This window comes from Capsicum annuum, chromosome 12 (assembly GCF_002878395.1).
Source record: "Capsicum annuum cultivar UCD-10X-F1 chromosome 12, UCD10Xv1.1, whole genome shotgun sequence".
NCBI lineage: Eukaryota > Viridiplantae > Streptophyta > Magnoliopsida > Solanales > Solanaceae > Capsicum > Capsicum annuum.
The window spans coordinates 72119282-72141599 of record NC_061122.1 but is presented as its reverse complement, the minus strand read 5'-3'; positions in this window follow the sequence as shown (position 1 = coordinate 72141599).

Here is a 22318-nt window from a genome sequence, read left to right as displayed (position 1 = left end):
AAACGGTACAACAATACCAAAGCAAATCTGAAATAACTTTCTAACATGCTATAGTCTGTAAGCCTCTAAAATAAACTGAATAAGGCATTGATGGGACATATCCCCAACTAACCCCATCTACTGAAATAAACTAAAAACTAAAATAGTAATGTAATCATCATATCCTCGAAGGATGAGGACTCATATCTGACTCTGACTGTTGAACTAAGTTATTACTGATGCTCTAGAGATCGTGTTTCTAAAGCTATGGTATAACACACCATAGCGCATATGCATCAGTACTTTGAATATACTGGTATGCAAGTGAGGTAGGCTGAATGCAATAGGTTCATATGCATGAACAATACTAACTGAGTGACTAATATAAATATGAGAATACATGCATACATACGTAACTATAACTGATAACATGATTGGACTGAATGCTAAGTTCTGACTATTAAGTTTACTGAACATGGAATTACTGATATCTGAGGGACTGATACTATGTTACTGATACATGAATAACTATTTTTGATAGTTTTGATTATGAAGAACTGGTCTAGTTGACTGTGTCTAACGGTCCTGAAGCTGAATACTGATAACATGAGTTTTGTATAATTGATACACTATTAACTGAGTTCGTGATAATATGATTACTGAGTAATGAATAATGGTACACGAGTGACTATATCTGACAGCCCTAAAATTGAATACTACTAATATGGGTGACTATATCTAACCTTCCTGAATCTGATAGAAATATCTGAGTTTTGTACTGTATCTGAGTTGACTGTATCTGCCAGTCCTGAAATTTGAAGAGCTATCTGAGTTCTTTTACTAAGACTGATACTTAAACTGTGGGAAGTAGTCATCTAACAAACATACACCAAATGTGCTATAATAGCTGAGCTGGGGTCCAATCTGTGCCCTGATTGGAAGGGTGTTAATACTGCGCCACTAGTAAGGACAATATCTGAGTAACCCTAGTATAATAGGTAACTCTAGTGAGAACGGTGGGAACCCTCATATAGTAGATTAAGCCACCACATCTACCCTCTTATAGCAGGCTATGATGTCTCAACCTATGCTGGCTACATAGTTCTGGAACGCAAGGATTGCTTCTTAAAATCACACCCTCATATAACAGGTGAGTTCCCATCCTTGGGTTCACTCGGTGCTAATTTCTAACCCCATCTAAATAGACACTGAACATGAACTGAGTTACTGAATTCCTTGACTGATGGAATACTACTAATATTTCACAGCTGACTGAGTTCATGAGATTACTGAGATTAATGGGAATATTAAGGTTACTGAGATTATTGAGTACTGACATCACTGAGATTACTAAAATTAACTGAGCTTAACTGAGTTAACTAAATTTTCCTGAGTCACATGACTGAATGAATTCTACAGATAATGGCTTGACTGAGAGTATCATGAAAACATGACATGGCTCTAGGCATACGACTATATTTTTTAGGTACAAGTACCCCTAGGACTCGATGGAAGGAAACTAACACAACATGACTTTCTTGAATACATAACCATTAATAATAATCCATAATACATAAGTGAGGTATTTCATGAAGTACATTGTCATCATAATATCTAACATGAATGGTAATGCTTGAAATCAAGTCATAAACCTCATGTTCTAATATCATGGGCATTCCGACAACATATAATTTTCATAACAATAGCATGGAAACCGTTTAAACATAAGGGAATGGAAAACATATAACATTTAGTTCATATTGTAATAATTGGGGGATAACTCATGTGGTACTTCATAATCATGATCTTGTACATAACATGAAATGCATATAGACATACTATGAATCCTTTCTCCAATTGTCATGTACGTTCCATTAACACATATATTGCACAACAACAATATGTGAGCCCTTTGAACCTAATAGGCTAGCATGAATTTATCATATAGTTCATCCCTAAGCTATAATACATGATTTCTACCATTCTAGGCATTTCATCAAACACCTTACATGCACAACTTTAGGCATAGGTATACTTATTAATTTAACAATCTTAAGCCACCCAAATTCATGGATTTGAACTAACATCCACACATATTTCATGAAAATACATCTAGATACCAAATAGAAACCAACAATATGAACAAAATCATACCATAACAAGATAATCATAATTCATGATTTTAAAACTTGATTCTTGAGCTCCATGGATGAAAGGGATCCCTGGATAAACACTATGGATACCTTAGAAGATTCTTTCTTGAAGGTTTTTGAAGAAATCCTTAATTTTTTTTCTTGATTTCTTGGCTAGGGTTCTTTCCCCTTTGAGAGAAACTATTTTGATTTGTGGAAAATTGGATGAAAAATGAAGTATTTTGGTTGTTTAGGGTATAAATACCTTGTTTGGATGGGTTTGGGGTCATGGGAAATGTCTAAGTTGCCCCTAGAATTTATAATACAGAGCTGAAATGCCAAAAAAGGACCCACCACGACGCACTGGATCACCCATCGCTATACCCGTCGAGACCCGGTGCGATCACGGTGAGCTACAGGAATCGACAATTGCCGATTTGGTCTTCATCGCAACGCAGTGGCTTGTCATCGGGAACACTGATAGTAAAAAGTCCATAACTTCTTCACTGGGTGTCCATTTTAGGCAAATTTGGTATCAACGGAAATCTTATTCAATTCTCTAAAATTTGGTGGGTCTAAATCTTCAAAAATACCATATATAAACGAAGTTATTCTCATTCAACTATGTCCTATGTGAAATCACACACTAAAACTTGGTGGATTCAAAAGATCTTAGCTTAGCTTACTCTAAGTGATTCTTATGAACATACTTAAGACATAATAAGCTCTATTATCACTAGGATACTCATTTTAATTCATGTACTCAAATATGAATCACAGGATAGGAGGTTTAATATATAGGAACAATGGTTTATTTTCTAGCTTAGAAATATATGGGGTATTACAATATCTCTCCCTTGGGAATATTTTTCCTCGAATGAGACTGACTAGGATTGGAGAAATGATAAATTGAGGTACATACAAGACATACACTATTAAAATATGATTTTTGGACTAACATCACTGATAAGTTGAATATATATCATATTGAACATACATAACTGATTCATGGATAACTGATTCATGAATGCACGACTGAGCATTATGATAAACTGAGTTTTCTCAAAATAAGAGTGCATATCTGATGCATAACTGATAAGCTAAATTCATGCATACCTGATGCATGATTATATGAATGGCATGATACCTGAGTGCATGACTAAAAGTACTGATAAGTGGATCACGCATATCTGATGCGTGAATATATGACTGAACTGGCTTATGAACATGCGACTGAACATGTAATGGTAAAGATACCAAGTTTGAACTAAAACTAAGCATGGAATTGAATACCAAGTTTGTAATGGAATTGAACATGATAATGAGTAGGTTCAACAAAATTGTTATGGAAACTAAAAAAAATACATACTGAACCCACGATTATGCTAGAAGTATGCATGTATGGGCATATGAGAATATGAATGATACTGGAACATGATGCATGAACTGAATTCCATGGACTGAACTGAGCCTTGAACACATGATGTACAGCTGATTTTAGAGCTTAAGGGTTAACTTATGAGCACCCCCTACTCCTAAACTGGATTCATTACGTGAAGAGAGAATGGAATGCTTAAGTTATAAAAGTGTAGGGAATTATAGTGTATCTCCCCCTTGGGACACTAGATATCTCAAAGAATACTGACTTGGCTGAGTTACAGAGTGAAACTGAGGTGATGCACAAGGAACCTAGGAATTGAATCGTGACTGATTATATATGATCTGAAATTGAGGCATGATAAATGAAATAAGCTGATTACTGAACTGAAGCATACATTATAACTAAGACTGTAACTAAGATCTATACTAAAAATAAATGGTGGTTCTTGATAACTGAATGATGATAGCTAAGGGTTAGGCTGATACTGAAATTCTTGATTCTGAGACCAAACACTAATTACTGAAATTGTAATTGGGATGGAAACTGATTTATGATAGTTGCACAATGAAGGATGACATAAGTCAAGGATTTGAATGTACACTCACGCTCTGAAATTTCCTAATTTCTAAGTACTACCTCTTGCTAGCCATTTACTTGTACACTTATCACGATATTTAAGCCTATCTTCATAACTACACCCTCATGTAAAGTAAGCATGCAACAACCTTCTCTTAACATGAATCATTCACTCTCTTATTTAAGCAACTGCTCATCACTACACTACACTATTTTCACAAAGAGAGCTCACTAAAGGGGTTAAATCAGGGGAACCTAAAAAATGAATAGACACTTAACTGAACTTGGCACTTGACGGAAGTTTGAGGGATGGAATATAAATAACATATGTCTACCAAAAGGTCTAAACTGAGGACACAGCATGAGTCATGGAAGCTAAGTATGTTGTAGAGCATGATACATGTACATGAGTCATGGGCTGCATGACCTGAGTTTAGAGTTTCTATTTTCATGGGACATGATCTGCATTACTGAGGGGAATACAACTAAAACCCTTATGGTGGGAACTGGAATCGTATATGATTCTATGAAAAGGGTGTGAATATAAGCTGGGTTCATGAAACTGAGATTTGAAGCATGCGTAGGCATCATACTGACTGGGGCAGGAAAATTTACAACGAGATAAGGATAAGTTGGGAATCATTTTCCCTTGCTACTTTTCTATACATACTAGCAAACTACTGGAATCTAAAATCCTGACTTGGTCACTTAATCTATCATCTCCCCCTTAGCTTAAAGCCATCAACATAAGTCGGTGTATACTCTACTAAACTCTAAACTTCACTGCAATCATCGTCACATAATTACACTCTATATGACATATGCTTTCCTTACTAAACACATTGTCTCTGTTTCTTCATACACTACTAATACCACATCCCCTAAACTCAATCTATACATTCATACTTAGTATCTAATCAATAAACTTAAATTCTTTCTAGCACTATTCAAGCCCACTGATCTACACTGAGTACAACTATCCCTATGAATACATAAGCTATTCAATCTGGATGATATTATCCCAACTCTACTACTGCTAAACTCCTGGGTCCATGCTTCTGACTCTAGCCCTATGCTATCATAGGATTTTGAGAAGGGATTTGATAACCTATCTAAATTCGGGTTCAAGAATGAGTTCTCATATTAATGAATTAAATTTGTACAACTTTAGGAAAGAACTTAATTATGGGATACCTTTAAGCATGTGGGCAATCCCATATCTATCTGCAGGGACTGTCTAAGAAAGCCCTATCTTTAGGACTTTGAGCTTTACTATTTTTGTTACCTTAGAAGTAAGGTAGAGTTGACATGAGGGGTGCATGATGTGAATTTACATGGGTTTCTTAGGGAACCTTTCTATAACATGATCTAAAACATGAAATAAGGGAAACTGTTCCTAAAACATCTCATAGCCTCCTGCATATAAGTGTGGTGCACAACACATCCATGTACAAAACTCTACTAGATGTGGTTTCAAACTTCTTAGGACACTGTTGAACCTTAGGATTTAATACCAAGTTTGTAACGCCCCAATTTTCTAAATTGGAATGCTACACGGTGCTCATGACCATGAAAGACCACGAGCTAACCCATGACTGATAGTTGTACCTATATACTGCATAATATACGATAAAATATGGAAGCATAAACTGAATGGCCATAAGGTTCAAAACTGAATGAACATCTAATAAACAATGTCTAAAAATGGTATAACAATACCAAAGCAAATCTGAAATAACTGTCTAACATGCTATAGTCTGTAAGTCTCTAAACTAAACTGAATAAGAAGTTGAGAGGACATATCCCCAACTAACCCCATCTACTAAAATAAATAAATAACTGAAATAGTAATGTAATCATCATGTCATCAAAGGATGAGGACTCACATCTGACTCTGACTACTGAACCGAGATGTTATTGATGCTCTGGAGATCGTGCTTCTAAAGCTTTAGTATACGACAACATAGCACAAATGTGTCAGTACTTTGAATGTACTGGTATGCAAGTGAGGTAGGCTAAATACAATAGGTTCATATGCATGAACAATACTAACTGACTGACTAACATAAATGTGAGAATACATGCATGCATACGTAACTGTAATTGACATCGTGATAGAACTAAATGTTGAGTTCTGACTGTTAAGTTTACTAATAACATGGAATTACTTTTCATAATGATAGCATGGAAACCGTTTAAACATAATGGAATGGCAAACATGTAACATTTAGTTCATATTTTAATAATTGGGGGATAACTCATGGGGTACTTTGTAATCATGATCTTGTACATAACATAGAATGCATATAGACACACTATGAATCTATTCTCCATTCATCATGTACATTCCATTAACACATATAAATCACAACAACATCATGTGAGCCCTTTGAACATAATAGACTAGCATGAATCTATCATATAGTTCATCCCTAAGCTATAATACATGATTTCTATCATCCTAGGTATTTTACCAAAACCCTTACATGCACAACTTTGGGCATAGGTATACTTATCAATTTGAAAATCTTAAGCCACCTAAATTCATAGATTTCAACTAATATGATCACATACTTCATAAAAATACATCAAGATACCAAATAGCAATCATTAACATGAACAAAATTATACCACAACAAGATAATCACAATTCATGATTTTAAAACATGATTCTTGAGCTCCATGGATGAAAGAGATCCATCAATGAACACTACACATACCTTAGAAGATTCTTTCTTGAAGGTTCTTGAAGAAATACTTAGGTTTTGTTCTTGATTTCTTGGCTAGGGTTCTTGCCCCTTTGAGAGAAAATATTTTGATTTGGGGAAAATTGGATGAAAAATGAAGTATTTTGGTTATTTAGGGTGTAAATCCCTTGTTTGGATGGGTTTGGGGTCATGGGAAATATCTAAGTTGCTCCTGGAATATATAATACGAAGTTGAAACGCCGAAAAAGGACACACCGCGATGTAATGGATGACCTATAGCTATATCTTACGCAACTTGGTGCGATCACAGTGAGCTATTGGAATTGATAATTTCCAATTTGGTCTTCAACGTCATGCGGTGGCTTGTCAATCGGGAACACTGATAGTAAAAAGGCCATAAATTCTTCACCGGGTATCCGTTTTAGGAAAATTTTATATCAACAGAAATCTTATTCAATTATCTATAATTTGGTGGTACTAAATCTTCCAGAATATCACCTATATACCAATTTATTCTTGTTCAAAGATGACCTATCTGAAATCACACACTAAAACTTGGTGGATTCAGAAACTCTTAGCTTGGCTTACTCTAAGTGACTCTTATAAACATACTTAACACATCATGAGCTCTATTATCTCTAGGATACTTATTTTAATTCATGTACTGAAATATGAATCACAGGATAGGAGGTTTCATACGTAGGAATAATGGTTTATTTTCTAGCTTAGAAATATACGGGGTATTACAAGTCCTTTGGATGATTTAGGTGTTGATGTTAGGGCTATCAGAGAGTTGTTAGATGGTTTTCCTCAAGTACTAGGGGAGCTGTCCAATAGGTGTCATTCATTTATGACTACTGTAGATTATTAGGAAGACAAGAAGGTACAAGAGACACAGGGTGCTATAGTAGCCAGCCTAGAGAGAGGTTATTCAACCTTGGCTACATTGCACAGGGTGCTCAAGGCATCACATGAGAAGATATTGAAGAGAGAGAAGAAAATAGATAAATTTTTTAACAAAATATGGAAAGGGGTTAAGGGCCTGTAGATGGCCCTAAAGCCTAATGCCAAACTCCCTTCCTCCATGCTTCACAATGATGACAAAGCACCTGCTGAGTGGTGAAATAATGAGGATGGTGGTGAAGATACAGAGTCAACAGGAGTGAGCGACTCGTGATGTATATTCAAGGAGACCCTTTTACTTTCGCTTGATTGAGCTTGTAGTAAGTACATTGCATTCTTATGGTTAGGGGTGCCCCCGGATATTTAATTTGATGATTATTTTTTTATTAATATTTTTGGATATTGTTTTAATATTGTGTTGGATATGCTACATTATTTAGGCACTCTGGTGGTGCCCATGTTTTATCGATTATCATGCTTTTCTTTTATTTTTAGTATTATTTTAATTTAATTTTATTTTGATTTTGGTTATGCATGACTAGCTTTGCCTTATGTTGGATTGATCGATGACATTGTTAAGGTTGAAGCATCGTGTATGGGTTTTGAGATATAGGTGCAGGGAAATTTTGATACATGTAGCATAAGTATCAGGAATGCAAGGGAAGTCTTAGTACCTATGACATTTTATTTCGTAAAAATTGGGGCCACTTTGTACACCATTGGTGAAGTCTGAGTAGCCATATGGGTGGTTATCCCATTTTGAGACAAGATGTAAGACTAAGACAAGATGTAGTCTGAGTAGCCATATGGGTGGTTATTCCGTTTCTTTGCAAAACAAGAAACCCCCTCCGTCCAAAATTGCAATGTTGCAACAAATCTTTTTCTCTTTTTATAGCTCCAAAAATTATTGACTTCTAGATAGTGATAAATTCTCCACTTTTGTCTCTCATGGGAGGGATATTTTAACTCCTTTGGTGAATTTTACATGACACATGTGGTGAGATTTTTGGCATTCATCTCTTATACACTTGGGTTATCTAGAACTTGCCTAGTTAGTCTTTCAAAACAAATTTTGATTGTATGTGGTTGGAGAACTGACCTTAAGCCATCCTTGTGATTTTAGAACACACTCTAACCTGAAAAACCTGCCCATGCATAATTGAAATCCTTAGTTACCCAATTTGAGCCTTTAGTCCATTCTTTGGGAAACACATTACAAGCCGTGTTCTATTCTTTTTATCCCTCTTTTAAACCATCCCGTCCTTGAACTTGAAAATTCAACTTGAGGCTTAAAGCCTATGTTGGGCGAGGTGAAGGTGATGGAAGAAAGTTTGGAGCCACAAAGTATTAGTAAAATGCCTAATGTGCCTAAGTGTTGAAAATAATTGTTTAAAACAAAAAAAAAGAAAAAAAAATGATCCAACAAAGAAATGACTTGCATGTAAGTTGTAAAAAAAGAACTAAAAGAAAAGTGGTGAACAAAAGAAGCGAATTGTAGGCATAAGAAAAGAAAGAAAACAAAGAAGAGTGACCCTTAGACAAAAAAAGAAGAATTGTGAAGGGTGATGTAGATGTTCAAGGAAGGGTGTAGCCATGTTGTTCCTAAATAGTATCCTATTCTAACTCAAAACTATGTTACAAGCTTATAAAGTCCTTTGAGATCTCCGAGCATTTACTTTATTTGTAGTGGTAATTGAAAATAGGGGAAAGCATATGGTATGACACTTATAGCATAGAGATTTCTTTTTTGAAGAAGAGAGTTGGACACTTATAACTCGATGTTTAATATCTTGTAGCTCGATGTGTTAAATTATTTTTTTGTGAGGATGTCATGTGAAAAAAGTTGAGGTGCGTGATTTTTTCACCTTTCGAGCGACGAGGCAAATGAAGTATGACTTAGTTTCAGTCAAAAGTTGACTCACTTCTAGAGCATTAGTGGTTGTTGCTTGATTTCTCTTTGAAGTCTTATGCATCTTTTGATAGTGCATTTTATGATAAGGGGTATAGTGAAACTAGCTTAGAACATATGCAATGAGCTACTTGTGGTTATGATTAAAGTTGAGGTCATTGTGATCTTTAAGGCATAAATGTTGGGCTTAAATAATTGTGTCTCATGGTAAGAGGTAATGATGCTTGAGGACAATCAAATGTTTTAAGTTGAGGGTGTTGATGAGTGGTGATTTTACCACTCATACGCACTCATTATTTGTACACATTACCTTGTTTTGAATGATTAAATGAGACAAATTTTTTTGTTAAATGCACTAATATACACTCTTTGCAAGTATAAGACTAAGGAGATCAAAGATGTGTATTGGAGTGCTAAATTATCAAAAGGGAGCAAGAAAAGTTCAGCTGAAGACTTGGAGCAAAAGAGCCTTCGGTACCACAGTCATGGTTTGTCTACCGCGATCGTGGCGGTCAAGCAAAAGTCTTCCAACCATGGTCGTGTATTCGTTATCGCAGCCAGACTTGTGTGATCTCGGCCTAGTGGAGGAAACCAGCCTAAGGTCAAATTAGTAATTACACATACTAATTCCAAATTGAACAACATGACCCAAAATCATTGATTGAAAGGATTTTTCTATCTTTCCCAACTTTTTAGGTTTTAGCTCTAGACTTCATAGACTACATTTTTGGAGAAGAAAATAGTGTATAAAATTTTGGTGAAAAATACATTAGAGACATTCTAAGAGGAAGATTTTCTCACTTTCATTGTTGATATTGTGGGAGAGCCAAGTTTGAAGTAACATTCACTTAAATTTTTACCAAATCATTTCAATGGAGATTATGGGTATATTTATGCTTATTTATCTCATGTGTAGCTAAATCTCCCTCTTGGGGTTATGTGTGAATAGGGATTTAAGTGTGTGTGGGTTGTTATTGCTATCATCTATTTGGTAGTTCATGTTTATTGGTTTTATCATTTCTATACTATTTTGGTTGGGATTTGATGGATGAAAGTCCTAAATACCCACATGGGTTTGATGAGAGAATTCTCTAAGCTCTAGAAAGTTCAAGGATATCTTCGAGAGAAGGGTTTTGGGTTAAGTATAGGAATCCTTATCATCCCCGAAAGAGGGATATGGAGACCAAAGCAATGATAGACAATTATGTGTGTAGTTTGCAAAATTTTCACTATCTTACACATAAGGGTGAATGTGAGGTTCACTATGCCATGGGTATCATCCTAGAAATAAAGATGCCTAGATTGAGGTTGTTGTTACCAATTTTTGAACACACCTATTACGTATTCGAAAGAATCCATGGGTTAAAGTTTGGTAGTTTATCGAAATACTAGCATCAAAATCTATAACCAAGTCTACCCATATTTGATTCACCAAATTGATGTTGATTACTAACTCCCATATATTACTCCCTTAGTAATGCATAATCCTAAGATCCTTGCATAATTGTTAAAACATTAATTATTCATAGCCTGAATTTATACTAGAAAAAACCAAAAAGAAACATTAGAGTAGGAACCTATCCCCCCATTTTATCTTTTTGCACCATTTATTTAAATTTAAATTATATCTATCATTTGAATTAATTTTATCGTCACTCACATTGGTCCTCGTGGATTTGACCTCGACTCTAAATTTGAGTAAATATATTGACGACGATCGCCTTGCACTTAAATTGATGTATAAGTTGAGTGTTATCACCTTACCTTGGGGGTATTGCAATCTTTTACTCTTTTAGTGTATTAGTTTGGGTAATACACTTACTTTTGAAGATTCACCGCGACAAGTGATATCATCACCAGTGTTTTGGGTCATGACAGAAGGGTTAAAGAAGAATCTAGATGCAAAACATATTCTAGTTCAATAGCATAATAGAAATGAATAGTTACCTTAGCTTTTGAATCGAATGACGAAAGTACACTAACGGGCTTCTCGCAAGCCCTTTGTTCAGTTTTTGAAATGTTTGATATTTCTATATGAGAGGGCCATATTGGTAGTAATTAAAATTTAATACTTATATTGTCTCAAAGATAAGGAATAGTATAATAAATTTTGAGTAATCCATGAATCTGCATAAGTTTCTTACATGAAAAACAATACGACTTGATCAAGTGTATGAAAGAAAAGTAAAAATTTCCTACACTCTACAACTCTTGAACTTTATGCTCTAATACCAAGTTTATCATAAATAGAGTCTGTACCATAGATAAGAAACAGTGTTTAGAATCATAAGTGATCACAAGTTAACGCTTTATATAAAATATAGAAGAATAATACGAGAAACTAAAGCAGATGTTATAACTGAAATCATAACTAAAATATAATTTAACGATTAGTTTATTATTACTGAATATTATTGTCTAAAAGCAACTATATTTGAGAAAAACACTATATCAAGACACGAACCCTTGTAACCAATAAAATAATATCTACGATGAAACAAGGAAATAACTAAACATGGTCCTCCAATGAGAAGGACCACTACTACTCGAATTTAAATTACAGGTAAATAGTGAAGAGCCTGAGAACTATCTTTCATGTCTAGAAGACATAAAAATATATCACAAAAAATGTATGTGATCAGTATGTTTGAATGTATCGTGTATGTGCCTTACTAAAATATCCACAAATATTTGCTCCAGACTTAGATGGAAAGGCAACATGGGAAAGAAGTCTCAAAACATTAATTCAGTGGTTAATGGGCCACCTAAATCTTGATATTCCAAGAGAAATAATAATTTGAAGTTAAACTTAGTAAGAAATAATATAAAAACTCAAAAAGTGAGGAAGTTTTTTACTCAACTTTGTGCTAGAGGTTTCTGGAAGCTATTTTTAATATACAAAGAAGTTGCCACAATAAAGAATTGATCTAAAAACATATGTAAAAGTAGTAACCAACAGAAATTAGCATATTTACATATGAAGAATGGTTTAGATCTTAGATTAGAATTTTTGGTGTGTTACGATTATTTTTTGGTTCCCAAATTAGAAAATCCTAACATTGATGTTAATGTGGTAATTAAATTAGAAAATGATGAATTTTTAAAATGAATTCATTTATATACAAAGAAATGAAGTTCGTCTAGAAAAATATCTATACAAACTCAACAAACAATGTGAAGTACTTCTAATTACAAGAATTCAAGATGCAACAAATATCAAAGGACACCTAATTTCTTTGGTCCTGAGTTCTAGACATTCATAGGGGAAAATTTCTTGAACTATTAAGAAACAATTTTTTTTATTGGAAAATCTTGGAAAGACCAAGTTAATAGTGAAATTGAATCCATAAAAGATAATTACACTGGAGAATTAATTGATCTTCCTCTATAAAATAAAATTTTAGGTTTCAAATGATATTTCAAAAGAAAAATGAAAGATTATGACACTGTTGACAAATATAATACAAGAAATATAGTCAATGGTTTAGACAATAATTAGGCCTTCAAAATTTTGATACAAACCCTTCAGTATCAACGAGTACATCTATTTAGTTATTGATATCTTTGTCTGTCATGTACGGTTTTCAAATTCTTCAAATAGATGTTAGAATAACCCTTTAAAATGAAGAACTAAAGAATGAAATTTATATGAAATAACCAGAAGGGTTTGTGGTTCCATGAAATGAAAAAAATGTGTGTAAACTTGTTAAGTCACTATATACACTAAACCAAGCAATTAAATAATGACATGCTATGTGTTACCGAACAATATTGTCAAATGAGTTTAAGATTAACGTATGTGATAAATGTGTTCACATCAAGAACACTCAAAAATTGTAGTCATTGAGTTTTTATAAATTGATTATATGTTAATAATGAGTAAAGATATTGCTAACATAAATGCTACAAATTGTATGCTTTCTAGCAAGATTGATATGAAAAATTTAGGTGTAGCCAATTAAATATTAGGAATTAAAATTCACCAGACTCATTAAGATCAAGCATTGTCACAATCTTTCTATGTTGATATGGTACTAGTAAATTTCAAATATTTAGACTTTAGAGTAGCATGAACTCTTATTGATCGAAATCATACTCTTGTGAAGAATAAAGATCAATGAAAGTACCAAATAAAGTATGCTAGAGTATTGCAAAGTTTGGTGTATATCATGATTGGTTGTAATGACCAAATTATTCTTACGCTAAAAAAGAGAGTACAACCTTTGCTTAGTCTTTCTTTATACACATTTTGAAAAATTCATGGCTGGATTAGTCTTACGAATATCTTGAGGATTTGCCAATCTAAGAAAATCTGATATTAAATTAAGTGATAGTGGAATTATTTGATTCAATTTTGTGATAGAAGACTAGTTTATAAAGTCGTAGCGATGTCTGATAAGTAATTTAGGTTAATAGAACTCTTGTTATAGAGATTACCGTAAAAGGAATAGTATGTGATATAGGATTTCGAGAGATGTGTTGTGAAATAGACTAAATCGGGGTGAGGTCCCGTGTTACTGCCTCAGGATTTCTACAGTGGTAAAAGTGTAGTTGCAGCAGTGTTGTTGTAATGGTAAAAGTGTTGTTGCTGCAGCATCCTCAAATAGCCCGAAGCCACTTCAGCGGTAGATTCACCACCGAAAAATACAATTTCTAGTTTCTAAAAAATATTAACCAATTTCCATTCCTACTTTTCAAAAAAATTGAGTAAGGTCTTAGAGGAAGAATTTTTTTTTCTTTTTTACAAAATTTGGGAGATTTCATCTTTGGAGGTAAGTTTTTTTTTTTTTTTTGTACTCCATTAAATTCTTAGAAATTGATGTAAACTTAGTAATGGCAGTGTCATGCCCAATTTTTACCTAGGTTAAATTAGGCACAATTTATGAACTCTAAAATAATTAATTTTATAAAGAGTCGTCACCTAAGTTTTAAGGAAAATAAGGAAACCTATTTATTTATTAACATGTATGACTTGTGTTTTAATCTATAAAAATCTATCTATATTCTAGGTAAGGGTTCAAATTATTTCAAAGGGGAGGGGCTATGCATTCTTCGGAATCCACAAATGTGGTTCCCTACAAAACATAGATTTGTCAAAAGAGGAAGGAAAGAATCAATGTTCGTAAACATAAATATAAAAGATATATTAAAATATTATAAATAATATATATGTAAAATGTGTATAAGTTACATATATTACTGTAAAACATATGTGTATAAAAGTATATGAAGATATATAAACAAAAGTGTATAAATATATGTATAAAAAAAGTATTTTTTATAAAAGAACAATTTTATGTGCTTTATGAAAAGAAAAGTATTTTCTTATTTTATTTAAGGGAGAAGAATTTTTCTTGCAATAAACTAATTGAAGAAAAGATTAAATAAAATAAAAAAATATTTTAAAGAAAAGATTACGTGATTATTTTTAGTGTAAAAAGTGTGAATTATTTGATTAAATATCTAAATAAAATTAATTCTTTTATGTAATTGTTAACGCCCTAATCTTGCCTAAATACGTGGTGATATTTGTATTAGTAAAGTGCATCCCGGCCAACCACCCCCAAAAATAAAGTTTTCACTTATGATTAATATTTGTTCTATTTTAACAATATAATAATACAAACATAAGAAAAAATCACACTCTCCTTTTGAGTGCCTTTTCTTTTACAAGTATTTCCGGAAACCTGTACAAATACTCGTGGTACAAAACATTGGTATCAAATAAATAATTATACTAATAAATTGAGAACTATGTGTGCATATATGTGTATAAAATTTTAATTTTCATTAAAGAGTGCTCGAATATAGTTTTATATACGCTATGGCTATGAAATAATTTCTTGATCTACCAGCCCTCCTTAATCGCTTTGCCACAAAACGAATCGTAAAACTATATGTGTTGGCATGATTTTATAATTATTTATTTATTACATATTTATATACATAAATTCCATCTTTTTATTTATGGAGGCTAAAAATTGACAAAAATTTCTTCATTGGCCAATTTGGGCAATATTTTGTTCATTATTAGACAAAGAAAAATCATCAAAAAAAACAACCACAAAAATAGAATCCGCAGTGAACAAATTTTAGAGGATAACTTAATCATCATAAAAAAAAAATACCCAATTACCCCCCTGAACTATATAAAAAAAGACTATGACACACCTCAACTTAAAATGGGTCCTATCACCCCCCTCCCCTGAAATAATTAAAAGTGCAATTTTGATACCTTTAGTACCTACATGGCACATACGTGGCACACACGTGTACCTACGTGGACAGTTCAGTGTGTTGTGCCACGTATGTGCCATGTATGTGCCATGTAGGCACTACGGGTGTCAAAATTATACTTTTAATTAGTTCAGAGGGGTAATAGGACCCCCTTTAAGTTGAGGTGTGTCATAGGATTCTTGAGTATAGTTCAGGAGCTAATTGGGTATTATCTCTAAAAAAAACTAATAAGTATCAACAAAATAAGACAAAAGAAATAATATAACAATCAACAATCATGAAAAGAGTGACAACAGTGAAATTTCACTGGTTTTAATAAAGCGTCATTAGAATGTTCAAATTTGGCTATATTTGTGAAAGTAAAATATCAAAAATTATATTTTGTGCATACAATAAGACAAAGCAGTGGAATTTTTTCAACGAATTTATATAAAATAACATTGGAGAACCATGAATTCATCCAGATCTAGCTCATTCTTCAACAAGTAGTGGCGGACAATGGAAAGTCAGTGTGGTAGATTCATGTTAGGGGCTTAGTCATTCATCACTTTCTATGAAGAAAAAAGGGGAAAATGGATAGGTAGCAACAATAGTGGCGGTGGTGCATTCGAGCTCGTTGATCATCACTTTCAATGATCCATCGGCGATGAGGGAATAAAAGAGAAATGAAAGAGGAGCGTGGTGGTGTTGGAATTTGTCCGAATCTCACCTACCGATAATCAACTCGGGTGTGGCGCGATTGAATAGGAGGAGAGAGGGAGAAGCGATTGGTGAGAGGAATGAAAAAAAAGATAAAAGATCATATTTATTATGTGTATATGTTTGAAAGTATTTGTATATTTGTGTCAAGAAAATATCCCAACCCCTTCTATTTATTTATAATGAAAATTGACCCTCTATTTACCCAAGAAATAAAAGATATCCCTTAGTGCATGATGTAGACCACGAGATATTGCTTAGTGGATTTTTCATTCTTCTAACCAATATGTTAAGATTTTTATCCAAATAATGAAAATCCTAACCCATCACCTCAAGTGTCATTTTTTAAAAAGGTGATGAGACCTTCACTTGATTGATTTGTTTCTCTATATATTAAAATAATTGAGCTGGCCTATCATTTGCGAAATGTACTAAATAATGTACGAAAATATGAATGTCAATATATAATTACATAAAAATGTAAAAAACAAATAAAATGTAATTATCTTTGAAAATATATTACGATATAAACAAATAAAATTATAGTCTGCGGTAAAGAATTATAGTGTTATGTTGTGTACGCATACAGATGACTGTGCAAAAATTTTAAAATGATAATAAATTGATAAAAATATTAAATTTAGGAAATAAAGAATAATTATCAATAAATTATATAAATTTAAAATATAATAAATAAATTTGTATAAATCCTAAAATAATGATGATTATCAATAATTTATTAACAATTGTAAGAAATATGTGAAAAAATATATTTTATGCGTTTTAACAATCAGGAAGCCTTAAGGCGTTAAGTTGAATCATTAAGATACCAAATTAGGTGTCAACGTGTACAATTAAGGTTTAGCTCTAATTTATGAACTAAGGAATTTGTGGGAATTCGGTTAATTTTAGTTGGTAATGATTCTAGGGTATTAGATAACACTTACTTGAGTAAAATTGTTATTGTTCATGCTTTAATATGAAGAATTCATGATGTTTATTGGTTAGACAATTCTAATATGAAAAACTAGGGAAAGTTTGTAGCTTAAATCGATAATTGTAGGTTTCTAATGGTTAGAATAGTTGAGATTATTTAAATGGGTGTGTTAGTTGTTATTTATGGATCAAAAACAGTTTAAAAGAGATAATAAAGGAAAACTTTTTCCCATAATGTGATTTGTTCAAGGAATTAAGGAATGTTATGATTTATTTGTACCAAAAATACTTGCTTAACTCTATTCTTATACATGAAATTAGTATTTGTTATTGCTTTCGGGCACTATTTATGATTATTGATTGCATTACATTTATATTAATGATGATTATGTGGAGAATGATAATGATAGCGATGATATGAAATTGGTGATGATATTCAGATCACGGTGATGATGAAATTGAGAATGATGGTTATGATGACGAATAGATGATATCAATGCCAATATTGAGATCATGTTGACGTTGAGATCATGAAAAAATAAAAGATAATGATGATGATGATATTAAGCCGAGAAAGAGATGATACAAAAATCTTGCATATATGAATTGAGCATATGTATTTGTATGTACATTTACACTTACAGGTTGTGATGAATCTTGTTTATGAATTTGACTAAGTATAGAAGGTTTAATTATGTACTTATATTCTTGTAGATGTGAAGTATTATTCTAATGACCCATTCCATTGTTACTAAAAAAATCTCTGGTAAAAGTATAATAAACTTATTCACCATAAGTAATAGGATAAATTCTTTATTATGGGAGATCATAAGACATATAATAAGGTCATAAAATACCCCTAGCATAAAATTACGTCAGAAGTTTTCTTATAGATTGAGTTTTGAGCTATGTTTAAACTAGGGTCAACTTCAAATGTTTAATAGATTGACTTTGGTGGTAAGTTTAAACTAGGGTCAACTTCAAATGTTTAAAATACAGTACAAGATGAAAAATTAATCGTTATTGTGGTAATTTACCACTTTTAAGTAGGTTTTTGATGGGTTTGTGGGTTGTTACTCATAAACATCATCCTAAATCTATTGGGGTGATTTTCCAACTTATTAAGTGAAAATTCTGCATTAAGGTAAGTTCTTCCATCATCTTCTTTGTATTTCAATCCTTTAATATCTTAGAATCATTAGCACAATCTTTAATGGTGGAAATATATTTGATTTGAACCCTAAGTTCATAATATTTTAGGGGAAATATATTTGTTGTGCCAATATTACCTAAAATTACTTCTAGATTGTTAATTTAGGATTTCTAGCATGAATTAGTGATTCTAAAATATATAATTTGATTTGTGGGAAATTTAAACTCAACATAAATGGATTCTTTAGCCTTGAAACTTTATTTATAGAGCTAGTTAGAATATGATAGATCCAATAAATAAGTAACTGGCCTTGGATAATATTTTAAAATATGAATATGGATAGCATTGGTGGTTGAATTCCCAAATTAGTTAATTGAAAATTAATTTCTTAATTACTCTTATAAATATTTTATTTCTAGATGATTGAGCCAGTGGAGGCAAAAAGAAAATGAAAGAGTAATCTTTTTGTGGCTTGCATATCCTAGATCTTCAATAGAGGTAGGATATGATTTAATAGGTAGTAGAGTTGGATTAGTTGCATGTAGTGAATGTAGTTGATTTATAATTTCATGTCTAGGCCTACGAACATGGAGTTTGGACAGATAAAACTTTAAAATAATGTAGCAATTATATAATTGTATAGTATTGTGTATTTTATTGATCCATTGATGGGTGTTTATTTTTATAGGAATTACTTGATGATTTATAGCTAATATATGAATGTGAATTCTAATAGATGAATTAGGTGAAACATCCTAGGTTTTAACCCTTAGATAATTTCTTAGAAAATCGTTCTTCGGACCCAATACAACTCATGGATACAAGTCAAATGCTGGGGTACAAGTGGTATAGTTCTGTCGTATGCTGACCAGTGTTAGTTGGTGAGATGGTTTTAATCACTGGAATGGTCACGACTTAGGGGTACAAGCCATAGGGCTTGGTATTAGTCATATCATGGACTCGTATGGTGGACAGTGTTTGATTCTTTCGATATTTTATTATGTCAGGGATATGGGTTATGTGTATGGATCAAATAATATGGTTAAGACTTGGTTGGATGAGTCATATACTCAACAGTTTTTGATCTAAGGGTTGAGGCTTGGATACAAGTGGTAAATACCGATCGTATAGTGGGTATGACTCGTATGGGTCAGTCATATTGCTATGACAGGTTTTTTTTAGGGATTTAAGTGAGGGTATTCTGGATTTCCTTGCTTACCCTAATTAGGACCCACAACTTTTAATATACTAAGGAGTTTAATTATTCTATAATTATATTCATTAACACTTAGAAACTATTCAAAAACACTCCATAATTCTCTCAAGAGCTTTTTGGGTAAGAATGCTAGGGTTTCATCTTATAGATTGCTTTGAGGCTTGTCTTGGTGATTTCTTTCCATAAATTCTTTAGTATAAGGCATGATTCTCTTCCCTAACTATAATTTAAACTAAAGGAATGGTTTATATGATTGATTTTATGGTTTTACTGTTTCATGATCATAGTTTTCGACTGTAATTGAGGGGTTTTATATTGAATGCTTGGTTATGGTTTTCTATGGTTTCAATTATGCTTTTATATACATTAATGGTGGTTTTCGACTATTTTATTGTGTGGTAATAGTTTAATGTTCTTTGGAATTAATTTTGGTTTTATTATGCTCCTAAGGTGTTTGATAAAATGCTTATAAAGATTGTTCATTGCATTGACTTATTTTAATGGAACTCTTGCTTGTTTTAAACTAGACAAATGATATATGCATGGTTTAAATAGTTTGGAAAGGTTAAAGGCTAAATATTTATGCTTCTGGAGAATATGGAAGTCTCCCAAGTAGATTTAATATGGTAATTGGAAGGGCACCTAATGTCTCCTTGACCTAAATAGTTTGGCTATGGATATTACTTTTAAGTAAGATGTGGTATGATGATACCACTAATATTGTCCTTGGTTAATAATTGGTTATGGGTTGTTTGGACATAGTTTTAATTGGGCATTAATGGCGGAGTGTGTATCTAAGCTGTGGAAGGTGACAGTCCCAGGGGAACCAAAATTGGAAATTCATATTTGCTAATATAAGGGGTCTTGATGACCATATACGTGTGTCACATTTTATATTGAGGGATGTACTAGTCATCCCATGGGATATTCCCTAGTCGTATGGTTATACATACTGAGGCCCTTTCAGTAGGGGAGCTAAACCCATATGGTCCGTATGTAGCTAGGACAGTAAGGCTACATAGCCCAGGTAAAGTTTTTAAGTGCATACTAAACCCAGTCCCTTGTCCCTGCACTTTTATATGTATGGTTGTATGCATTATGGATGGATTTAGTTGGTTTTATCACTGGAAATATTTTATCCTTATCCTGAGATTCATGCTAGTGATTATTTGCTAACCTCATCTACTGCGGTTGTATACCTATGCCATGTAGGAACCAACTATTCTACTCCTCCTATTTAGAATACGGATTTGGTATCAGGATTTGGAATGAAGTGGTGATCTTCTATCCTTTCAGAAGGCATCATTTAATGTTATGGATTTTTTAGACACTTTTCTTTTATTTTGGATATTGGTTTTGGCCATGGTTAGGGGCATGCCCCAACCAAAATTTTTTACTCTCTTGGTTAGAGAATTTGTGATACTTCTGGGGGTTGTTATGGGTGGGATCAATCTTTGTGTCGGCCTTGGCATTGGAATAAGTTAGTCCTCTGACATCATTGAACGATATTGTTGGTTATTCCATCATATTACATTTTGAGATTGATTTTCATATTATGTTTTAGTATTCCCTTTGGTTTATGGTCTATGGTTTGGTTTGGTACGATTGAGCGGTTGGTGAGGTACGGTTGGACTCGGTTGATTTAGTCACAGTTGTAACCCTATCCCAGAGTCACAATGAGAAAAATAATATTATCTTGTTATTTGTTTGAAATTCAACCCATCTAAGGTTGGATATAGGTGGTTAGGTTGGGTAATAGGGAGTGACCCCCGGTCCTGGTTAGAGTTGTGATGCCAATACGATTTGGCTGGGGGTCGGGTCATGTCAAGTTGATATCAAAGCCTAGGGTCATGGTCAACTGGAAAGTACACAAAGCCATGTTGTGCCACACTCATAAGAGGGAGGTTGGAAGATATTTAGGAATGTTTCACTTTCTTAGTATTCTATCTTCAAGCTTAGGTTCTCAAACCTGGAATCTCCTCTAATCCTTATTTGTTCATCTTTTAGATCATGCCTCCTAGATCTAGATTACAAAAAAAGTATTTCATCCCATTCGAGGATAATGCAAAAGGGGTACGTCCTATATCTGTAGTACATTTTCTATCTCATAGACCTATCCTTGATGGTGTTGGAGTTCCTTCTATTCTAGATAGTTCTCCTCATGTCCCTCAGGGCAACGTTGCAAATGCAGAATTTTGTTAGTCTATTATTATCATTGCCGAATTAGTTATTGCTCAAGCTGAGCAGGGTGTAACTAGGCTTTTTCTGCTAAGGCCATAGAGGTTGGTCAATTTATGAAGATGGGTCCTCTAACTTTTACTAGGGTAAATATGGAGGATGATCCACAAGGCGTCTAGCAGGAGATGGAAAATATCTTTTGGGTGATGCGGGCTACTAATGTAAAGAGGGTTAACTTTATAGCTTATCTAATCAATGATTCTTTTTATTAGTAGTATGAGGAGTGGGATAAGGATAGAGGTGATATGCAA